At 39.4% G+C, this 18,783-nt stretch overlaps 1 protein-coding gene across 3 annotated transcripts in view; it reads left to right on the forward strand.

Annotated features, from left to right (window-relative positions):
• Positions 1–2,067: 2,067 nt before the first annotated feature.
• The window catches only part of NR1H4 (nuclear receptor subfamily 1 group H member 4), an 87,534-nt gene continuing 70,818 nt past the window's right edge, over positions 2,068–18,783 (forward strand). For 2 of the 3 annotated variants that reach the window (XM_009004448.6, XM_009004451.6), the window contains exons 1-2: positions 2,068–2,162; positions 17,781–17,915. The gene's annotated coding sequence lies outside the window, so the exon portion shown is untranslated. Of the gene's footprint in view, positions 2,163–17,353; positions 17,534–17,780; positions 17,916–18,783 lie in introns of those variants that run through there. The other variant, XM_078338105.1, reaches the window with a different exon arrangement.

An 18,783-nucleotide genomic window follows, 5' to 3' on the forward strand; every position in this document is an offset into this window, starting at 1 on the left:
CATAGATTAATTCATTATATCCTTACAATAACCTCATGAAATACATAGTAATTATATATTTATTTTATAGATGGGGAAACTGAGACATGTTAAGTAAAACCCTAAGGTCTAAGGTCACACAGCTTGTAAACGGCAGAGCTGGGATTTAACCCAGCCAGTCCAGCGCCAGAGTCTGTGTCTTCAGTCATTGTCTCCATCTCTGCTGGAGAGAATGAAACCACAGTACAGGCTCTTATCATCCAAGAAGAAATGGGCTTGGGATCACAAAGAAGTCACACAGGAGTCCCTCAGGCAGCCCAGAGCTACAGAGTGCAGTGAGTGTCAATGCAAACTCTCTTCAAATGAGAATGTAAAGGCCTGGAGTGCCCCTGTTCCTTGTATCAAAGGGGCTGGAGGATGGATCATAGTACATTAGGAGTCCCCAGAAGTAGGTAGGAAGTGGGAGCCTGTAGGACCTACAAAAATGCTACTTTATAAGAGAAGTAAAATATAATATTTCTAACAGGTTCGCTTATAGATCTTCCACTAGCTGACCTTGTGACTGGAAACAAACACACATCACAGATGGAAAATACACACACACACACACGCATGTGCAGCCATGCTACTTTGGGAAGTTGTTTCTCAGCTCACTCATTGAGTTAACAAAGAGTTACACAATGCTTTTTCTGTGAGAGGAAATGTGCTAAGCCAAGGAAGACGAGTCTGCTACCATGCCTGGTCCTCTGGAAATTATGTTTTTGTAAAAGAGTTTTGTAAAATGTTATTTTATAGTAGAAAACTATAATATATAAGGTCAGAGGAGTTAAGGGACAGCAAGGGAACTACAAATAAAAGATCAGGGTAGTTTGGTGGGCAGAGTAGGGGCAGATGAGGAATGGGGCTGTCTTCAGGGAGAACTCTGCTTCTGTTCCATGCCTGGAAGACGTATGGGCATGAAAAGAAGGTAATTGAGGTAGAAGCAAGAGCTCGTGCAAAGGTGTGAAGAGCTTGGTATAAGTTGGCAGAGGTTGTCTGAAGAGACAGAATGTGAGAAAATCCTAGCAACATTAGGGCTAGATCATTGGGGTGGAAGGGGTTCTAAATGTCACGCATTTTGTGTTTGATTTTTAGGCAAAGAGAATACATTGGGGATTTTTGATGAGGGGCACACCTAGCAAGTTGCTAGGTACATAGTAGGTAGACAATCAATCAATGATGGTTCAACTAATGAAGGAAATAATAGTGGCCACAACTTACTAGGTGATTGCTATCTGCCAGACACTTTTCTAAACATTTTAACTACCTATGTAATTCTCACCATAGCCCATGAGATGGATTTTCCACATCCATTCTACAGATGAGGAAACTGAGACTCACAGAGGCCAAGTGTCTTGCTCAGGCTGTGACTAAAGAGTGGGCATCTAACCAGAGCCCATGCTTCCACACTGCCATACAATTTGGAAAACAGAAGGGGAGAGAAGAGAAAGGGGTTATAGGACCAATGTCATTCAGAAAGGAAGCTATGATAAGCCCAAAGTAGAAGAACAATGTGGATTGGAAATAAGAGACATTCCAAAGATGCAATCAACCCGAATACGTTATTATTTGATATGAGCAGTTGGGCAGACAGAAGAGTCAAAAAGGCTTCCAGTTTCTCGTTCAGTCTCTGGGAAGTGATGGAACTATTCAAAGAAATTGGAATGAGAGGGAGGGAAAATGACAGTTTGGTGTTAGTTGATGTGTACAGAAATACAGGTGCCCAGGAGCCCACAAAATAGCCAGTGGAGAAGTGCTTTAAAAGGCAATCTGCAGGGCTCCTTGGTTTTGTCACATTCCTCATTCTGGGGCTCCGCGGGTTTGTCTTGGGAATCTCGAGGCTCTCCCAAGGTTCCTTTCTATGTTTATATCATTTAGCAGGGAAGGATTGTTAATGACTAATCTGTGTCCATGAGGCACAGAGCCAAGGAAGAGATGCTGCTGCTGGCCCGGAAGACCGCCTGTGATCATGCACAGCACACTAGAACTCTCTCCTCCTCCTCACCTCACTGTCTCCCTGACTTATCCTAACGCAAACTTGGATTCTGAGCATTTGTAGCAAAATTGCTGGGATCTGGAGAGGAAGACTGGATTCAGAATCCTCTAGGGTCTTGAAAGTCCATCTTTGACCCAAAACAATCCAAGTAAGTACCTAATTCTTTTGGTAGTGGGGTGTCTATCTCATGGCAACGGAGAAAAAATAGTCACTTAAAAGTTTCTCTTTGACATCAATAATTTTTGTCAATAAGTGAATTCTAAGTTAGTAGAGTTTGATATAAAGTTCTGAAAATTAAAAAAAGAAAGCTCAAAAACAAAAAGAAGCAGAAGCAGAAGTTAATGAGTATAACAGTTCCTTGTCTATTGAAAACTTATTTAGAAATATCCTTTTAACATTGTGGTCACCTGAGTAGATTCACTGGAGACAGTACGTTTCAGAAATGTTTCCATTCTGATTCCATAGACAATTTGACCCATACAGTGCGCTATAGTTTGGTGATTTGTCAAATATTGATGTGAGTTTGGGAATATTGCTCTTTTCAGATGACTCGGGAACTAGGAATAGAACATTTAACCTATGCTTAATTGAATGAAAGTTTTCCCTAGGGGAAGAGTAGGTGGAAAAAGTGTTCCTTCTGGACTTCGCTTGTAAACTCTTCTATTGCCTTCCATTTTGAATATTAATATCAAATGGAAATATCAGATGGAAATATTTTTAAAAGATAGAAATGTATGAGGAAGAACTTTAGTATTAAAACTGTCCAAGGACTAAATCTATAGATAAGATAGCTCTTTGTCTCTTTACTGATATAGTGAATTGGGCAACTGTGGAGCCTGACTTACTTCTTTTAATTGGGTTTTTATTTAGAAGGGAAGGGCAGGAAGGAATGACAAGCAACTCACCTTCTTTCTCTAAGGAACTCACACCTGAGTTTTGAGCTTTAAAGAAATCTGATGCTGTTCCTGGTGCTGTCTTGGAACCACATCAGGAGTATTGACAAGAGAAGTAGGGATCCTTAGAAATAATATTAGTGATAAATAAGAAGGCAGGAGGAAACTTTCAGAGGTGAGGGATAGGTTTATGGCATAGATTGTGCTGCTGATTTCATGTGTATACCTATCAAAGTATATACTCTTTTGACTACTTTTGACTAGTCATCAAAGTGTATACGTGAAATAGGTACAACTTTTATATGTCAGTCACACCTCAATAAAGTGGTTGTGAAAAAAAATATATATATATATATTTACTTTTTTTTTTCTGTTCCTAAAAAAAGGAAGGGAGAAGGGAGAGAAAGATGTTCAGGGAGCCACCATTTTGTTTCTAGCTATGATTTTACAAAATAATAGACACTTTTATCTTGTGTTACCTTCTTACCCCCAGTCCTCCAAATAATGGATCTGTGCCATTTGTACCGTGGACTTTTCTGTTTTCTGAGGATGTTGCAACAAATACTGATGCAACTGCTGGTTAACTGATAAAGTATTGGCCAGGGACAAAGCTCTCTTGTCCTGGGACCCTTCCTCAAGATTTGTAGCAATTTTCCACCATGTACCTGCAGCTGGAGAGGCAAAGTCATGAAATCCTCATCCTTCCTCTTGTTTCCACCTCTCCAAGATCAGGCCGATTGTAATGGAATATCCCATGGCTATAAGGCTCTCAGTACTCTGTAAGGAAAAGAAAAGAAATGTGTGTATGCATGAGTGTGTGATGGAGCTAACTTTTCTTCAATGTCTGCTAACATGTCCTAGCCTTTACTTCATTTGCCTGTTTCCTTCTCACAACTACCCTGTATGGGAGTTTTTCTTTATTTTTTTATTTTTATTTTTTGAGACAGAGTCTCGCTCTGTCACTAGGCTGGAGTGCAGTGGCACAATCTCGGCGTACCTACAACCTCTGCCTCCCAGGTTCAAGTGATTCTCCTGCCTCAGTCTCCTGAATAGGTAGCTGGCACTACAGGTGCATGCCACAACACCAGCTAATTTTTGTGCTTTTAGTAGAGACGGAGTTTCACTATGTTAACCAGGTTGGTCTCAAATGCCTGACCTCAGGTGATCTACCTGCCTCAGCTTACCAGAGGGCTAGGATTATAGGCATGAGCCACTGTGCCCCTCCAGTCAGGAGTTCTTCTTTTTTTCTTTTTCTTTTTTGAGAAGGAGTCTCGCTCTGTCGCCCAGGCTGGAGGGCAGTGGCACGATCTTGGCTTACTGAACCTCCACTTTCCAGGTTCAAGCGATTCTCCTGCCTCAGCCTCCCAAGTACCTGGGACTACAGACCCACATCACCATGCCTCAGCTAAATTTCTGTATTTTTAGTAGACATGGGGTTTCACCATATTAGCCAGAATGGTCTCAATCTCCTGAACTCGTGATCCGCCTGCCTCGACCTCCCCAAATGGTGAGATTACAGGCATGAGTCACTGCACCCAGCCAGGAGTTCTTATACTTATTTTACAGATGAGAAAACTGAGACTCTAAAAGGACAAGTAACCCATCCACAGGCAGATGGTTAAGAAGTATCAGGACCTGAATTTGAGGGTTGGTCTTTCTGACTCCAAAGCCTTTTCCTAGTTACCTTGACACTGGCAGAGCCTGGGAAAACTTGAAATGAGGAATGATGGGGGAGTGGGGAAGACCAGCTGTCAAGCATTCCAGCTTAACAGGGCTGACTTGTTAAACCCAGGAACTAGTTTGATGATTCCTAAACCTTCTGCATAGGCATTTTCAAGTGATTGCACCATCGGGAGGGATAGTGAAAAGTTTGGAGCACTACTTGTTTTAACCCAGATAACAGTCTAGGATAGCTAGTTGAACATTTCAGTTATCAGAATTTAATTAAAGACCACAGTGCTGCTGTGATTAGGGACATCTTAGAGGAGCTCAGAAACGCTGTGGCTCACAGTCACAGGTTATGAATACTGTGAGAATACATATTATGATGTAATAGATTTTTAAAGGCTCACATTGTCATTAGGTGGGTGCATAAGAGACGGAAAAGGTTCTTTTCTTGATAGAAAGAGATTTACCTTCTCTTTGTTCTCAGTCTCATTTTTATCTTAATCTCTAGCAACACAGATTATAAAGGGGAATAAAAAAGTAGGAATGAGCCAGACACAGTGATGAGTGCCTGTGGTCCCAGCAGCTCGGGCGGCTGAAGTGAGAGGATTGCTTGAGCTCAGGAGTTCAAGGCATAGTGAGCTATGATCATGCCACTGAATTCTAGCCTGGGCAACATAGTGAGACACCACCTCAAAAAAAATGTTTTTAAACAAGAAATAGGAACGATTTTCCTCCCAGGTATTTTTTATTGTCACAGTAGTTTCTACCAGTGACAATGTAGCTAGAAGGCATTACCATATGAGTGTCCTTAGTCACCAAGCTGTATGAGGAGGCAAAAATTATTACATAAAAATATCCATTCTTCTCTCTTTTCTCTCTCCTCTCTCACCCTGCTCTAGAATATCCTAACCCCTTTGCTCTTCACAGTAAATTATTTTCTCCCTCAGTTTGCTTATTTCCAATTTTGGCCATAAAGGAAGATGTACTATTGCTACTCTCTCTGCTTTGTAAATTTTTGTTAAAAGGACACTAATATAATGCAACTTGATTGCAAAGTAAAATTGCAAATGTTGCACAGAAAAAAATCAGATTTATTCTTTGTTAGGTCTAAGAAATATAACAGGGTTCTGGTGATTAAAATAAATATGTAGAAATATAAAATAAATTTTTATTAATTCTCATGTTTTAAGATAAAATTCTAACAAAACTTTGAGATTTTGCTTCCCATTTTAAAGAGATTTAGATGGCCTTTTCTAGGTCTCAATGAACGTGAGATAACCTAGGTCTCTTCCACTTTAATTCATGTCATTGATGTAAAGAAAAGGAGAAATGGCATGGCTTTGCATTTTCAAGTCCCGTAAATATATTTAACATGGTTATCTGGAAAACGTGGCAAATAATATACTTACGAATGGAGAAGAGAGTCCTGCTGTAGGATGTTACTTGTTAGAGAAAAACACCAAAAAACAAAAACACTGCTCTGGGCTGAGACTGTTCCTGACTAAGCAGAGAACTATTTGCTGCCATTTCCTAGAGAGCTGTGGAAGCTGCCAGTGTAGATGCAAAGTTGATACCAATTGGGACTTAAGGAGCAAAAGTTGGTTGCCATCCAGAATTTGCAGGGAAGAGACAGGACAAAGAAATGTCATTCCAAAGTGATTGTGTGTAAGATCCTTGATCTCCTGGAATCTCGACTCTGAATCTGAGGCTATAATTGGGTGTCAGGGGGCTAGGGTCCCTTGAGACTATTTAAAAATGTATGCATTTTACAGAGAATTTTTAGGGCAGTGAAATCATTCTATATGATATTACCCATGGTGGGTACATGTTATTATACACTTGTCAAACCTGTAGAATACACAACACCAAGATTGAACCCTAATGTAAACTATAGTCTTGGTGGTAAAGATGTGTCACCGTAGGTTCACCAATTGTTTAAAAAAAATGTGCCACTCTGGTGCTGGTTGTTGAAAGTAGAAGAGGCGGTGCATGTGTGTGGCAGAAGGGGTAAATGGAGACTCTGTACATTTTCTTCAATTTTATAGTGAACCTAAAACTTCTCTTAAACATTTATTAATTTAGAAAAGTCTGTGTATTTTGTGTATGTATTTTTTAGAGAGAGGTTCATAATTTTCATTGAAGCTCAAAAATGCTGCAAAATTCTAAAATTGTTTTTAAAAACAAGGAAAACCCTTCTCTAAATATACTTGCTTATAGCATCTGAGTATATAATTGGCAAAATGGAGAACAGGAAATGATATCCTGAGAGACTAACATATCTTAACGTAGTGGTTGTGTTAAAAGTTACATTATAACCAAGTCTAAAATATTTTTTGACCTTCCCTAGCCCCATTCTCCTCTACTTCACTCTTTCAATGTTAATTCCACTTCCTAGTATTTGATCCCATAGAGCACAGTTCATTTAGCCATTCCAATGTTGATGGGTTTTTTAAAGGTGATTTGCCCTCTTTCTGCCTTAGAGGCAATGCTGCAATGAATATCCTGGTACACACAGGCAAAGATTTCTCCAGGAAAGATACCTAGGAATTAAAATTGCGTTTTATTTTAACATACACTGCTAAAGAGCCCTCCAAAAAGACTAAACCCTATGGCCCCCACTAGCAATATGCAAGAATACATATTTTCATACACTTCCCCAAATTTGAATCTTATGAAAGTTAACATTTGTGATAATCTGATAGGCAGAAATGATGTTTAGTTACAGTAATTTTCATTTTTCTAATTACTGTTAGTTTCAGATGTTTTCTGTGTTTACTGGCCACTTGTTTTTCCACTTTGGTACATTTCCTTTTCGTATCCTTTGCCAATTTCTCTCTTGGATTGTTTATCCTTTCTGTTTTTATTTATAAGAATCACTTACATATTGTTTGTACTAATATTTTTGGTGTTATTTGTGTTGTAAATATTTTCATCCATTTTTATATTTATATATTTAGCTTTGTTTATGATGCCTTAATTTCTGTCTTATATTTCAATGTTGTCAAATGTATTCTTTCTTATTTACTTCTTATTTAATAAAGTCCTTCTCAATCCCCAAATACATGAAGATCACAAATATATTTTCTCCCAATAATTTTATAATTCTCAAAGTCTTTAATCCATCTGTGATGTATTTTCCAAGAACGATGCATAAAGATATCTTTATTTTTACCCTCAAAGCATAGTCAATTTTCTGGTCACGATTTCTTAAATCGGTCACCCTTCTTCCACTGATTTGAGCTGAATCCATTAGCTATGGCATAGACAACCATTTGTCATTGCTCAGAACACAGCATGCTATCTTCCCTCCCAATAGCCACCCCTCTTGCATGCCATTTTCCTAGTCTAATGTCTACTTTTTCAAGACTAAGTTCAAGAATCAACCTCCACCCTCAGAAAAATTTCCCTCATTCTTGCTATACCCTTGTTTAAAACTCACCAACGACTTCCATTTAGAAGAAAATCCAAACTCCTTACCATGGCCAACAAGCCATGTAAGAGCTGCCTACTCTAGACCTCATCTCCTACAGCCTGTCCTTGGCTCACTCATTTCCAGCCTCACCAGGCTCATGCTGTTCTTCCAGTACTCCAAGCCCAGGCCCTTAGCTTTTGCTGATCACTCTGCTTGAACTTACTTTCTCTCTGCATGGCTTACTCCTTCTTGTCCTTCACGTCTCAGTTCAAATGTCCACTTTTCAGAGAGCTCTTCTCTGATTGCCCTCTTCAAAATAGTGTCCAACTACACCACTCTATCAGAACCTCTTCTACTTGCTTATTATCCTCATCAGAAATCCTATTATTGGTTGACTTATGTATTATTCACTTATCCCTCTAGAATGTAAGCTCTCCATCTTATCTTCCACTGTATTTCTAAAACCTAGACTGAAACTTACATATAATAGAGAATTAATGAATATTGGATGAATGAATGTCCCTGCTTGTGCTTCTGATGAGACCTCTGCTTAGCTCTGTTGTAGCATTTCTCACACTACCATCATTGGGTTTTCCTTGCCTGACTTTTCTACTAAGCTTTCTGAAAAATCTTGATTTTTTTTTTTACTATGTCCAGTGACTGACATAGAGTCAATAAATGTACACTGACTAAATAAATGAGAGAATGAATGGGAAAATTGATGTTGAGATGCCATTTTTAAAGAGTAAGTACCTTATCACACATAGCTAAAGAGACCAACTGACACATCCACCATACTAGTGGGAAATCTTATATCTGTAAGTTTGTTAGAAACATTTCTGTCTTCCAAGTTACCACAGGTGATAGTTTGCCAATTGTTTCATGATTATAAACAGAAACGTCGCCTTCCCACCTCCTCTTGGGATTATCTTATTGCTCTTCCAGTTTCCGCTAACAGTCTCCTTGTCATCCTTCTAGCCTCTGGTCATCCCCCAATCCCAAAGCCTAGGCTATATATATTTGTTAGGGTTATTTTAGACAGCATCTCATTCTAGGTACTGATTTCTCTACCTGCTTATTTCTTTGTAACAACCATCCCAAAACTTAGTGGCATAAAACAGAAATGACCCATTAATTCTCATAGTTCTGTGGGGCAGCTGAGCAGCTTCTCTGCTGGTTGTGCCTGGGTTCATGCATGTGGCTCATTCAAATGTGAGATCAACTGGAATGAAAGGACCGAGATGGCCTCACTCATATATGGGGTCTTGGTGTAGCTGTCAGTTGGGATAGTTGGAAGAGCTGGACTTCTTTCTCCATGAGATTTTAAAATCTGGGATACCTGCAAACAGTATAGCAATCTCAGGGCAGCATTCTTAGATGTGGAAAACAGAAGCGGCAAGATCTCTCAAGGCCTGGCTCAGAAATCCCATAACCTCACGTCCACCACATTCTGTTGGTCAAGGATGTTATTAGACCAGTTCAGGTCCAAGGGTTAGGGAAACAGACTTTATGCATCGATGGGAGGAGTGGCAAACTCACATTGTAGGAGTGTATGGAAAGGAAGGAGTTGTGGTGGCCACCTTTGCAAACAATATACATGATTAAGAGGCATAATATTTCAGAAGATCCAATGAAGTATTTGAAAAAAGATGACAAGTTAGTCACAGAGAAAGTATTAAACAAATATCTTCTTGACCATTTTGACTATTGTACATAATGAGGGAAAAGAAAAAATAAACTTTCCTGATTATGAAGAGTGAACATTAGGAAGACCAGATAACAACAGCAACAACACTGTTCTTGGTAGTTCTAAGAGAAATTAACAACAGGAAATTTGGGAGATTTATTAAAACTATTTCCAGTCCAGCATGGTGGCTCACTTTGGGAGGCTGAGGTGGGCAGATTACTTGAGCTCAGGAGTTCTAGACCAGCCTAGGCAGGATGATGAAATCCTGTGTCTACAAAAAATAAAAGAATTAGGTGGGCAGTTGGTGCACACCTGTAGTTCCAGCTACTCGGGAGGCTGAGGTGTGAGGATTGCTTGAGCCTGGAAGGTCGAGGCTGCAGTAAGCCAAGATCATACCACTGTACTCCAGTCCAGGTGAAAGAGACCCTGTCTCAAAACAACCAACAAACCAAGCAAGCAAACAAACAAAAAAACCCTGAAACAAAACAAAACAATTTCCTGGGATGGTCAACTCATGTATAAAATGGTTCCCATGGGGAGACTGGAAAGCCTATTGCTTAAGAGATTTCCAGCAAAAATGGCTACCATTCACGCATTAGTCTACATCATGGGGAACCAGACTTAGTTGTTAGGTTTTTTATGTGAAAAAAAAAAAATCCTTCTTCGGCTCTCGTATTGTTTTGTATGCCTCTATTCACTAATTTCCATCCTATGGCCCAAACTAGACTGATTCTAAAGGTGGTTATTTGGTAAGGTAAAGTATACATTCACTCATTTATGTATTAGTTTATTTATTGGTCCAACCATTCATTCATTTACTCACTTAACAAAAATTTATCGTGCATCTAAGATGTACCTGGCTGGCAGTGTGCTAGGCATTGGAGATGCAATGTAATCGCTCCCAGAGCTGCTGGTTTAATGGGAGAAACAGAAAACCAAATCCACAAAAACAAAGTTTAAATTATAATGGTGACAGCACTGCAAAGAAGAGGTACCCAGGGCTATGAAAGTCTCCTGGAGCTTGTGTTAATCAAGGAGTTGAGAAGCAGAGCTGAGGGTGCAGAGACATTTATTCCCAGCTTCTTGACCATAGGGGCCTCAACTCCAGGTGCTTCTTTTAGTTGGAAATAAAGGTCAGCTGTTGTTTGGGCACCATTGTGTAAGCAGCAGAGAGCACAGAAACTTCAAAAGTTGTGGATATCTGGTTGATGCAGGTATTTTTGATATACAACACTAGCAGGAAGTATGCCTTTCAATAGAGATTTTAGAAACAGCAAAAGAAGTTTGAGAAGAAACAAAATAATACGTGGGTAAACTCTGTTCTGGCTTACCTGATTGATTTGTGCATGTGAACATCTAATGCTGTATGCCTTAGCAGAAGTGACCTTCACTAAGGATTGCAGGTGGCTGGTGGTAGTCTCAGTGGGAGAGCTGCCTGAGAGAGCATGGATTTAGAGTTAGACACGTGTTACATCCCCACTCTGCTTCTTACTAGTAACATGACCTTGGAAAGATTGCTTAATCTCTTTGAGCCTCAGTTTTCTCATCTATGAAGTGTTTATATTAGCCGGTACTTAGCCTACAATAGATTAAATCAGATAACATCATACAGGACCTGCCTAGTCATAAAAGTTATTTTAATTTTAAGTTAAAAAATTTAATTAAAAATTAATTTGAATATTAAATTTTATTTTAATCTATCACCAAAAAAAAATCTATGTAGTAGTTACTAAGACAGTAATAAAAATTGTTTGGTTCTTACAGAGCAATGCCTTCAGAATGATGGGGTCCAGTGGCCATATTGGCTCACAGCCATACTTGTTGGCCATACATTGTCCTTGAGGTGTCTATGGATTTTGGGAAGTATCTGTTTATTCTAACTCTGTATTTCATTCCTGGAAAGAACTTCAGTTTGAGTGCTACTGGGAAGACCAAATATTTGGAAAAATAAAATGTTTTTTCTTTTCCTATAACTCTTTTCTCTTTTCTTAAAAATATATTTCCAGGTCAGGTGTCATCCCAGCACTTTGGGAGGCCAAGGCAGGTGGATTACTTGAGGTCAGGAGTTTGAGACCAGTCTGGCCAACATGGTGAAACCCTGTTTCTACTGAAAGTACAAAAATTAGCTGGGTGTGGTGGTGCATGCCTGTAATCCCAGCTACTCTGGAGCTGAGGTAGGAGAATCACTTGAACCTGGGAGATGAAGATTGCAGTGAGCCAAGGCTGCGCCACTGCATTCCAGCCTGGGTGACAGAGTGAGACTCTCTCTCTCTTTCTCTCTCTCTCTCCTTATATATCTATCTATATATATATATATATATACACACACACACACACACACACACATATGTATGTAAATGCATATATATATTCATATGTATATATATATGAATATATTTCCAGCTGCTTTTAGGCAGAATCAAGACTTCCCCTGAGCATAAAATGATGATGGTTAGAAAACCTTCATTTTTTTTCCTGCCCTTTAAAAATGGATTACATAGATATCCAACAAAGTGTATACTTTGCTAATAACAACTGAGTTCATTTGAGACAATGTCACCAAGGATGGTGCCTTGATGTGTAGAGTTTGGAGTGAACCGATGCATGTAATCGGTTTTTATCTTCATCTTCCAAGAACTGAGATTCCTCTAAATCAGAGTCAAAGTTATTTAATTGCAGCAGTGTCTTTCCAAGGTCTCCGATTGCAAATGGTTTATGCTAAATCAGAGGCGCTCCATACAGCATGAACTTCCCTTGACACACAGTATCTAAATAAGTAAATACTGATAGCCAGAAAGTGGGAGTCCACGCTACCAGTAACTATGTGTCTTATCACAATAAAAACAAACTGTGCATACCATTTCTGAAATTATTCCTGGGTCCTTAAATTAAGATTTAGGTTACAGTATTTTACAAATACAATAAAATCAACATTTTCTTTTTCTTTACCCGCTCAGAATCTTTTTTTCTTTTCTCTTTCTTTTTTTCTTTTTTTGAGATAGAGTCTTGCTCAGTCACCCAGGCTGGAGTGCAGTGGTCAGATCTCGGCTCACTGCAGCCTCCGCCTCCCAGGTTCAAACAATTCTCCTGCCTCAGCCTCCTGAGTAGCTGGGATTACAGGCATGAGCCACTATGCCTGACTAATTTTTGTATTTTTAGTAAAGACGGGGTTTCACCATGTTGACCAGCCTGGTCTCAAACTCTTGACCTCAAGTGATCTGCCTGCCTTGGCCTCCTAAAATGTTGGGTTTACAGGTGTAAGCCACTATGTCTGGCCTTTAACTGCATTTCTAAGGAGATTTGCTTCCCTACTTCATGTGTTCTGCCAGCTGTTGATCATGGCTGTCACCTGACAATGTTGTTTCCTGTCCTCCCTCCCATCTTTCCTCTTTCCCTCCCTTCCTCCATTCCTTCCTTCTTGCTTTTTTATTGGACAGAGTCTCATGCTGTCACCCAGGCTGGAGTGCGGTGGTGCAAACTCAGCTCACTGCAACCTCCATTTCCCAGGTTCAGGTGATTCTCCTGCCTCAGTCTCTCTCAAGTAGCTGGGACTCCAGGCATGTGCCACCACATTTGGCTAATTTTTGTATTTTTAGTAGAGATGGAGTTTCACTATGATGGCCAGGCTTGTCTCAAACTCCCGACCTTGTGATCTGCCCACCTCAGCTTCCCAAAATGCTGGGATTACAGGTGTAAGCCACGGTGCCTGGCCAATTTTTGTAGTTTTAGTAGAGACGAGGTTCCTCATTTGGTCAGGATGGCCTTGAACTCCAGACATCAAGTAATCCACCCACCTCCCAAAGTGCTGGGATTACAGGCGTGAGCCACTGCGCCTGGCCATAATGTTTCTCTTTCTGATTAGGTGTTCTCTCCTCCACAATAGACTGCTCTCTCTACTTGTGCCCTTTGGCATGGATAATAAGCTGTACCATTTTTAGGGACAGTCTAATAGAGAAGGCATAGTTTTGATTAAATGGGTACTCATAATACACTCAATCCTGAAATTTTAAAAAATGTTTAAAATCTTAAAGTCACTAGAAATGTAAAAAATTCAAATTTATATACATATTTTAGTGGCAGAAAATATGATAAAATCATTAATAACAGACTCTCAAGTGTAGAAATATGCTACCTTAGGATAAAATTCTACAGTGACGTGGAATGGAATGAAATGTAAACTTGAGGATGAACAGGAATGATTAAAAAGTTTCCAGCTGTTAAAGAATATCTTCGTCTATTTCTTAAAAGGATAAGGGAGGGCATAAAGTTGCTATGATATTAATATTTCATTAAATTATTAAAAGTAATGCAACCACATGTAAAAATGTCAATTTTCATAGTATGTCAAAAATTATGTTTCTTGCAACTGTTTTATTTTTTAGTGATAGACATTAGATGTTCAACCCAAAAAGTGTGTTGAAGGAGCATATTGTTTTCCAAGGGTCTTTCAGAAGGTAAATGAGCAAAAGTAATTAAAGACCTCTAGTGTATAGAATACCCATTACTTATTCTCAACCTATAAAATGACTCCTCATATGGAAACGAGGATTTGAAGGAAAAAAAAAAAAGACTTCAGAGCTAAAGTCAAGTATCTCTGGGATTTCTTCTATTGCAGTTCCTTCCCCAACATGAAAGTGAAGAGTATTAGAGAAAGAAAGGCACTGAAGTAACTGTAATTAGACAGATAATGTATATGGAAACTCTTGGCAAATGGGCCAAAGCTGCTAATCCCAGTAAGAAGCTGTTAAGAGGTAAAGAAAATCTATTACATGCTATATTTAATTAAGTGGGGTTATATCCCCAAGGTAATCTTTACATGTATTCATAGTTTACCTCTACTTTGATTGTTTAAATCCCTTCTGTTGTTTATTTAAGGCAGGGTTTAACATACTTTTTCTGTAAAAGGCTAGAGAGTAAATATTTTGTGGTTTCTGAACTGTGAAGTCTTGTGTTATAACTACTGTACTCAACTCTGCTACTGTAGGGAGAAAAGAGCCATAGACATTCCATAAACAAGTAGGTGTGGCTGTATACCATTAAACTGTTCATAGGTACTGAATATGAATTTCATATAATTTCCATGTGTCATGAAATCTTCTTCTGGTGTTTTAAACCATCTGAAAATATGAAATCATTCTAAGCTCGCAGGCTGCACAAAAACAAGCAGCAGACCGGCTTTGGCCTGCAGACAAGTTTACGAAGTCTGGTTTTAGACATGGTGTTTAAAGACCCTTTTATACTGAAGAGTGAGAATAATATTCTGGAAGGATACACAAGGAACTGGCCATGGTAATTGTATTTGGGTACGGGAAATGGGTGTCTGAGCTGGGAAGACTTTTTTCAGTATACTGTTTGAATTGTTTACTCTGGGCTTGTGTTACCATTTCAAAAATAGAGTTTCCATTTTTTAAGGTCCATTCAAGAGTTGTAAACCCAATGAATCTGACTTGAGTGGATCCTGCTAACTATCTGGATTCTAGAGAGTTCCGCCATTAGCTAATTAGGAGCATTCACATGGTGGCTCTCCAGTCAGGGATGATAACTTAAATGGTGCAGACTTAAGGGAACAGGGCTTTTCATTTGGGAGAGCAAGTGATAAATTATGTCCTAAGTTTTGTGCCAATAGGGCTTATACCATTTCTCTAGGAAGAGCAAGTCAAATGTCATAGAATTTGGCAGAACTAACCAAGAAAAACAATAAATGCAGATAATTTAATAAAGCCAACATTTCTTGAGAGCTGATTGTATGCCAGGCACTTGATTTGAAGGTGCCAAGTTTATATGAATGTATTGAAGAAAATGTATCACAGGAATCCAAAAGGAAGATGAGTGTGCCTGGAAAATATTAAAAAGCTGTAATGTGCGGTGGAAGGATGGGGGAGCTTGCTGAACATGGCTCAAGGTTAAAAACAACAGATGTGAGACAAGGAGAGCACAGAGGGAAACCTGAAGTCAGAGTCACAGAGCTGTAATATCCTAGTTTTTAAAGACCAGAGGAAATGGGTCTTAAATTACAGAGTATAAGTTTGGGTTGAATTTTAGAAAAACTTTCTGACCATTCACATTGTGGGTTCCTGGAAAATACTATTATGGGAAATTGTGGAATTTCCTATTACAGTGAGAGGAGAAACTCTAGAACAATAATTGCCTAAATTTTGATGGGGAGTGGGGGTGTTTAATCCCATTTATTATACAATGTACAGACATATATACACATTTAGCATCAGGATTCATATACATATTCATATATACACATTATGTACATCCTTATACAATTGATATGTACATACTGAAATTTGAATTTCCCTAGTCCTCAGCTAGCTTGTGAGTATGAATGAGGTCCTGTTAATAGCAACAACACAATATTTTATTTTTTTTGAGATTTCACCTCTGTCATCCAGGCTGGATGCAGTGGCATGATTAGAGCTCACTGCAGCCTCGACTTCCCAGGCTCAAGTGATCCTCCTGCTTCAGCCTCCTGAGTAGCTTAGCTGGGACTACAGATGTGTACCACCATGCCCAGATAATTTTTTAATTTTTAGTAGAGGTGGGATTTTGGCATGTTGCCCAGACTGGTCTCAAACTCTTGGGCCTGAGTGATCCTCCTGCGTTGGCCTTCCAAAGTGATGGGATTACAGGCAGTAACCACTGTGTCGAGCCAGCAACTCAACTTTTACTGGCTTATTCTTCAGGACCTCCAGCTCCCTATCAAAGTCTCCCTCCCCCAAAACTCCCCAATTATTCCAGGAATGCCTTGGGATCTCTTCATGTTTCTAATTAAGTCTGCTCTGGCTGCTCCTTCCAGAGACACATTTTGTGTCGGTGGGGCAGAGCAGTGCCCAACCAGTAGTTGATTCCTCTGCTGGGCACTTCTGCAGGGATTATGGCAGTGCCTGGGGTGCTGTTTCACAGTTGCCCTAGAAGGGCTCTGAGCCCTCTTAGGTTCAAAGATCTACTGTAATAGATGGCAGAGTTGTTTGAGGACAAGGATGAGGTTGAAACGAGCTCTCTCTCGCCTGTTGAATTGGAAGGATCTACCTTATACCTCAATGTTTCCAGACTTCACTTTTATTTACGACCCTTTCCTTCTCACCTCTGGATGGTAGGAAGGTCTCCTGAATCTAGTATGGGTTGGTCCAACACAGCTACACTGAAAATTACACGTGTCTGTAATGGCTAAGGCTTTCCTTTGGTGGTGAAGTTCATGGTTTCTAGCTTCCCCCTGAGTTTAGAATAATTTTCTCCCAACAAGCCCCTTGTATTAATGAATAGCAGAGTTTGGCAGTAGGGCTTGGTGGAATTTGATAGGACTATGCCATTGGTTTACCAGATGGACCCAGATATGCCTGGACCCCACAGTTGACACAGTTTCTGTCTCTTCTCAGGAGACTCTCCCTCATACTTGCTTCTTCAACTGCTTCCTCTCTGGTGCTTTCCCATCAATGCAGATTGCTCTGGTATCACCCATCTTTAAAACCTGCCCTTGAAACTACATCCTCCTTCAGTTACTTCCCTATCTCTTGACTCCCTGCCTCTTTACAACCAAACCTCTCGACTGCAGTATCCTGTTCTTTGCCTTCGTAACAGCTTTCATGATAATATATAATCATCTATGTATTTGTGTGATTGTTTAATATCTATTCTTCATTAATCTTGATGTCATGAATCATGAATTTTTTTCTCTTTTGCCATTTTATCTTCAAATGTCTAGCACAGAGTTTAGTGCAGAATAAGTGTTCACTGAATATTTGTTGCAAGCGCTAACACATGAATGAATGAAGCAAACAGGTTTCTGGTGGACTACCTTCCCAGCAACCAAGTGCAGCTGAAACTCACTTCTATTTGAGCTGGAACATTTGGTGAGTGAGAGAGAAAGAGAGACATGAATAGTAAGGAAATCCTAATGAAATACAACTTATCCAAAAAACCCTCTATGTTCTCTTCCTGAGCAGCAAATACAGATAGCTATTTCTTTATAAATAAAGCAATTGCATGTTGGATACAGAATAAAATGTTTGAAAATTATACTCGGAAAACAGCTTGGGAAAAGAGATTGTGACTGCGCACATTATCACTTTTCATTACCCTTTCAAATTACTTCCTTAGGGAATTAGAAGACATAGTGGAAGGAAGGAAAGAAGAAAAGAAGACCTAGAGACGTAGCTCACAGTAAACACTGCTTCTCTTGGGTTACTGGATTTCTTCTGGATATTTCCTCAAGATGAAACTTCAGAAACTTTGGTGAGATTTACCATTATTTTTCTTTTTACTATATCTTTTAAAAAAGCCCAGATCAATACATGACCAACATGGATCATGACAGTGAAAATGAAAGCCCCTGAAATTTCCTCGAAAAGGCATAAATCAAGAAGATCTCTGATTTTCTGATCTGCTGACATAACGCCTAAATAGTCAAAAACATTTCAGCAGGAAGTGGCTTTAAATTACCATTAATGTTTATAAAAACCTATTCAACTTTATAAAAAAGTTTAAGATAATAAATCATGGATTCGTCTCATTTTAAATCAAGGCCTTTATATTTGTTTCTTTTTTCTAATAGAGACATAGTCAAAATGTCATCATATCTTGCCCAAATCTCTCAAGGGCTGAAATTTGACTGAAAACATATGGTGTTTTTTGTTTTGTTTTGTTTTGTTTTTTTGAGACGGAGTCTTGTTCTGTTGCCAGGCTGGAGTGCAGTGGCGCAATCTCGGCTCACTGCAACCTCCGCCTCCTGGAGTCAAGCAATTCTTTGGCCTCAGCCTCCTGAATAGCTGGGACCACAGGTGCGTGCCACCACGCCCATCTAATTTTTGTATTTTTAGTAGAGATGGGGTTTCACCATGTTGGCAAGGATGGTCATAATCCTTTGATCTCATGATCCGCTCACCTCGTTTTTTTCAGATAGAGAGTATCTCTTATGAAAGCACATATCTTGGGCATTCGTAGGTCCAAATGAGGTATAAAAATGGTAAGTATTGAGAAAAGATACACACAGAAAGGCTACAGTAAAAGGCATTCAAAGGGAGCCCTTTCTACTTTTATAAACTATCTCACTCTCTTCTTGCCTAGCTCTCCTAACCAACTCTTTCTCCCATCTCCACAATTA

This window comes from Callithrix jacchus, chromosome 9 (genome assembly GCF_049354715.1).
Source record: "Callithrix jacchus isolate 240 chromosome 9, calJac240_pri, whole genome shotgun sequence".
Lineage (NCBI taxonomy): Eukaryota > Metazoa > Chordata > Mammalia > Primates > Cebidae > Callithrix > Callithrix jacchus.